This window comes from Cryptomeria japonica, chromosome 10 (genome assembly GCF_030272615.1).
Source record: "Cryptomeria japonica chromosome 10, Sugi_1.0, whole genome shotgun sequence".
Lineage (NCBI taxonomy): Eukaryota > Viridiplantae > Streptophyta > Pinopsida > Cupressales > Cupressaceae > Cryptomeria > Cryptomeria japonica.
This window is the reverse complement of record NC_081414.1, coordinates 32,373,767-32,379,766: the sequence shown is the minus strand read 5'-3', so window position 1 is coordinate 32,379,766 and position 6,000 is coordinate 32,373,767.

Genomic DNA, 6,000 nt, shown 5'->3' with positions numbered 1-6,000 from the left:
AAAGATTTGTTATCAAAATAGGGTGAATTAATCTTTGTAGGATCTATTTGCCTTATAGGAGGGAGAGTAAGCACATTTTGTTCCAATAACTTATTCATAATACTATGCAATGATTCATTCAAAGGAGTAAATTTTCTCTCTTTCTTGAAAAACTTAGAAATAGGAGGCACACCTGATGCTGCATTCACATTGTTGTTGATGATGTTTTCATTGAACTTAACGGACTCTCTGTTCGGTTTAAACTTTCCAAATGGTTGTTGACTACTATCACCCTTATCACTCAGAGCCATAGGATTTGCTTGTTCCATTTGACTCACAGTCAGTTGATAATTGTGAAGAGTTGCACACAACTGTTGGAAAGAAGTAAACTCAGAAAACAGAAGTTTGTCTCGAATATCTTTTTGTAAATTAGAAATAAAGATTCTTTGAATATCATTGTCAGGTACTGGAAAAGAAATTTGAGCATACAAATGCTTATATCTACCAATGAAATCAGTCACTTTTTCTTTAACACCTTGTTTACAATGCATTAAATCAATCAAAGTAACTTTAGGACTTATATTGTTTTGAAATTGTTGAATAAAAGCATTTGCAAGTTGTTCGAAAGAAGTAATAGAATAAGAAGGCAACGAGCAATACCATTGTAGGGCTTTATCTCTTAATGTTCTAGTAAACAGTTTTGCAAGCAACCTTTGGTCATAAGCAAAGTCAGTACATATTGTTTGAAAAGTCTTAACATGTGTTAAAGGATCACCTTTACCATTATAAAGCTCCAAATGCAGGATTTCAACATGTTTAGGAGGGATAGCTCGAACAATGTCAAGAGAAAGTGGGCTCGCAACATCAAATGTGGGCACACTAAACTTAGATTGATTCATAGAGGCAATTTGTTGTTGTAAAGAAGAGACAGTTTGTGCAAGATTGTTAATGGTCGCTTCAGTTGAAGAATTCATATTAGACGTGTTAGATTGTGATGGAGGTATTATGTTATTGAAAGAAGGTATTGATTGAGAGTAAGGTGGCGGGACACTATGATAGTTAGTCATAGGAGATGATTGGAAAAGAGGAGCACAACAAGGAGGAATGGAATGGTTGAATGAATTGCCCCCTTGCGTCATGTTCATTTGTGGAGATATAATAGGGACACTCATTGAAGGAATGAATGAAGAAGTCGGATTGAATGAAGGAAAAGAGTTAATTGAAGAGGAAGGATTGCCCCCATGACTGGTGATCATAGGCGGAATGTCTTGTATAGAAGTAGCCATTATGTTTGATGTAAAGGTAGGTATGCTAGCAATAGAAGTTGTCAATGGAATAGAATGATTGACTTGAGTGGGAGGTTGTGTATAACCTAAAGTTTCAGCACAACTCTTCATAGGCATCACATTCGAATCCACAATGTGTGCAATACCACGCAAAATATCAATTCCATTCTTATCACTTTGAACCATACGTTTTAGACCCTCAATTAATGAAAGAGCTTGACTATCGGGATACTCTTGAGACATCCATTGTCGAAAATCATCAAATTGGTTATCCAATTTTGAAAGTTGTTCTACAGAAACCTCATCGAGAGCTTCTTCATCATTAAGAGGATTAGAGGAATTACCCGTGTCCTCGTTAAAAAGGCCATTCAAATTAGGTTCCATCTCCTCGGTAATTAAACCTTGGAAAGACTTAATTCTACGGCTTCGTCTAACGGGAATAGTGTAAGTAGGGCTTATTGTTGTAAAACTCATGCACTAGAGAGAGAAGATTTTGAATTTTAGAGGTAGCAAATTTTAATAAAATCAGCCAATCTCCTAGATTTAGGCTGTTAAATGCAATCACGACAATCTCCCGAAATTTCGAAAAAAATGTCAGGGACCGTGGCGCTCGGGGTGCACACAGTCCTCGCAACTTTTTTCAAAATTTTCAGGGATGAAAGTTATGATGATTTTAAAGCTAATCTGAAAAAATTGAGTGATTTTACGATCTATAGATAGGCTAAATTAAAGTTGCAATCTCAAAATTGAACCCTACCAAGATTGTTGAAAAATGCAAAATTTGAATTTTGAAAAAGAGAGGGAAACTGAAATTTTGGATTTTATGATTTTAGAGGGAATACTAAGAGCAATGCGAGATTTGAAATTTAAAAGTTGACTCAATTTCACACAAAATTCAATTTTGAAAGCAGAAATCAAAGTTGGTGTAATTCAACACTTAATTTCAAAAGTCACAAATTGCAAGAATTTGAATAAAGCACTGAAATTTCGAATGAACGCCAACACACTTTTCAGATTTAGGACAGTAAGAACACAATTTTGACACAAAATTTCAATTTCAACAATTTTTGAATGATTAGAAGCCTTAATCCAAGCAATCACTAGACCAACTTTGACTTTAATTTTGAAAGTGTTAGAATTGATGAAATCAGCCAAAGTTCTGGATTTTAGCAGAAAAATACAGTAAGATCTAGCTCCCGAAATTTCGGAAAAAATGTCGAGGACAATGGCGCTCGGGGTGCACATGATCCTCACAACTTTTTTCCAAATTTCCAGGGATGACAGATATTATGATTTTGTTGCGGAATCCAAAGTTACAGGCGATTTGGAGATGTTTTGATCAATAAGATTATCAGTCAAAGGTTGAACAAAGAGGGTTTTAAAAATTAGGGTTTTGACACTTAACCACTTAATTTTCAGAATTAAAGCATAAATATGAATTGATGGTTTACAATAGAAGGGTAGATCTGAAACAAGCATTAACAATTAAACATTTCACAAGCTCAATTACTAAAAAGAAAATTTAGGGTTTTTATGCAATTAACCTCTAAAATTTGTAAAAGATCGAACATGGAAATGTAATCAAGGCATCCAATTTTCAGATCTAACCATGAATAATCAGAAAGGATGTTCACGTCGGGTTCACCAAAATGTAAAGTGGAAAATCGCGAGCGAACCCTAAATGTTCCCCCCACCACTCCAAGGAGAGACAAAGGGGGTCACTAGGGTTGACGGTTTTCACTTAGGGGAGACTTTACATTCAAAAGAGGGGTTGAAACCCACAAGATCCAATCCCACACAATGCAAAATTGGATTCTAAATGAGTTTCAAGGGTTAAGACAGCAAGGCTACCCTCTTTTGTAAAGAATGTAGATAGAAAGATTGAGCTAGGAATGCATGTAAAGTGAGAAAGATTCACTTATAAACAGAGATAGGAATATAGGATGAAGCTACGGACCTGGAATTAGCAGTAAAATGTCGAGACGATGTTGTCCTGCAAATTTGAGCGAAAGTTGACGGGACGATGGCGCCTAGCGTGCACACGGTCCTCCGAAAAATCCGCGAAACGAAGGGGGATCTGTTCGTCTCTGCACAAGGATTCCAGATCTTCAATTACAGTCGCGTACCTGCAACCTACACACAGAAAAGAGAGGATGATTGGGGGGTTAGGGATTAGGGGTTTGCCCTTAGGTCAAACCCCGGTTTTGGAATTAACCAAGAAATGAGAAGTGTTGTAAATGTAAATGATTGTAATGTAATAAAGTACCAATACCTTGTTGTAAGAATGTTTGTATTCTTACATGCGAAAGTGTAAATGTTGTTGTATGTTGTATGTTGTATGTGATCTCCTCTTCAATGGTTGAATCCTTGTCTTGAATGCAACACTTAGCCTTGAATGGAGACTTAGAATGATCAATTGCTTGAAGGAATGCTTGAATGCTTGAATGCTTGAATGTTTGAATGTTTTAATATCGCTTCCGCCTTTTTTTCCATCTACCCTTTTTGAGAGGGGAAATGTAGTTTATATACTTGCCAATTAGGGTTAAAAGACTGATTTTTCCAACCTTAGGCCGACCTGGGAAGATTATTTTCCAATTTGCAAACATAAAGACCCGAGACCCAAAAGAGACCGGGCCCAAAAATAGGGCCAGGGACCAGGGCACTGGGCGCCATGGTCCCACCTCCAGGGATAGTAGGGTGCAAGGAGGATCAGGCCAGGGTGCTGAAAAATGCAATTTTTGATGTCATGAACAAGTTTCGGGGTCTCCATTCAAGTTTCATGTTGCGTCGCCATCGTGAAGACCCAAATGCAGTCGAAATTGCAAGTGTCACAATTTTAGGATGCTACACTAACAAACTAAAGGTATGTGCTCCACATCAGTCAAGTATTGCATTGTCAAATCTTTTCAGGATTGATGTGTTGAAGGATGTTACTCCTCAGGGGGAGTAGCATAGTAGATCATGGATGCTTGTGCCTCCACTTTGGCATTGTTGTCAAATGGGGGGAAGATGTGAAGCAGAGAAGATATCTGCAGTATTGAAGACATATAATATGGAAGAAGATGTAGAGATATCTTTGTGTATTGCCATCAATGCCAAAGGGGGAGATTGTTGGCATATGTGCAGAATTTGATGACATGATGGGATTGTATGTTGTCATTGATGTCCATATGTTGAAGTATGAACTGGTATATTGAAGTAAGCAAACTGGCAAGTGAACCGGTATGATGGTATGAACCAGTATATGCAAAAATTGAACCGGTATGTTGGAGTGTGAACCACTATATGTAAAGTTTGTATCGGGGTTTCATTTGATATGACTACCGGTTGGTAGTCTCAGCTTCAGGGTTTCTGGTTGATGCATTCCAAGTATGTGTGATTCGATCGACGACATCCTGTGATGAGTTAGCATTGAAATGTAGATTAGATCGTGTTGTCACGTCAGCCTTGTGTGCGTGAAGGATCTCCTTGAGGATCTTGCATGAAGAAGATTGATTCTATCTACCTCAGGAATATGCAAAATCTTAGTAAACGGTGGAGAGCGCGTGATGGGTTATCAACTTCCAGAAGCGGTGAAGAACGGACGATGGAGAATGTCTTGAGATTTGTTCAAGATTATTTTACCCTGTGTAATGTGTTTAAACGGCTAGGATTGGACCGACTATATTGTTAACCTAGATGCTTAGGGTTTTAGGTTTTGGCCATCGACCTAATTGTTGTCTATAAGGTCGATGATGATTTTTATTTGAAGTTGTTGGCAAATGAATGTATGTGAGGTGATTCTTGCCAGACCTAAGGAGTAAGCAGAGATCCACAGACTATGATTGCAGATGTAAAGAAACTGAAGCGGATCTGCCTTGGCATTAAGTGTTGTTATCAGATCAGTGTATTACCTGTTGACTTCTAACCATTTCAACAGATGGAAAATCCCTTTACCGGGTAGCTTTAATAGGCTTTTTGTAAATCCTTTAACAGGGTGACTCAAAATCATTGAGTTCTTCAAATCCTCTTACAAGGTAACCTTTAACAGGGTTTTAACCTCTAACCGGGTATTTAGCCATCCCTTAACCGGGTGATCCCTAGCAGGATCGGTTCCTAGCAGAACTAGTTGTAAAGCCTTTAACCGGACTAGGCTCCTAACAGAGCGAACTTCAGAAGAGTTCAAGAACAACTTGTGGGTATTCAACCCCACCGTGGTTTTTCCTAGTTGGGTTTCCACGTGAAAAATCAGTGTGTTATTTGTGATGCTTTTTTCATGTGATGTTTTAGTGTTTTATGTTAAGCGATAATGCAACCTGATCTAATGGTCATTGTATTTCTAATGTATTACTTGCTTAAGCATATGGATGAAGCTGAGATGAGATATTAGGTTTTGAGAAGATCTAGATGTTACCGGTTTATGTCTTTTACAGTCATATTGTGTTTTACCGGTAGTGCCTTGATTTAGATTGGTGATATTGTTTACCAGTTAGTGCAGTCTTTGCAGTTCAAGTTGTTGAAGAAGTTTTTGCCCATACTGATTCACCCCCCCCCCCCCCCCCACCCTCTCCCCCTCCGTCTCAGTATCTATTAGGTATTTATTGTTCATCATTATTCATCAAAACAAGTTTATAACTTAAGACTAAATCTTTAACAACAAAGTTAATCTTTCACTAAACATAAAAGAATATTATGATAGCGATATATACACCTAACTATCTGGAACATTTCTAAATTCTAAAATACATGTATATTT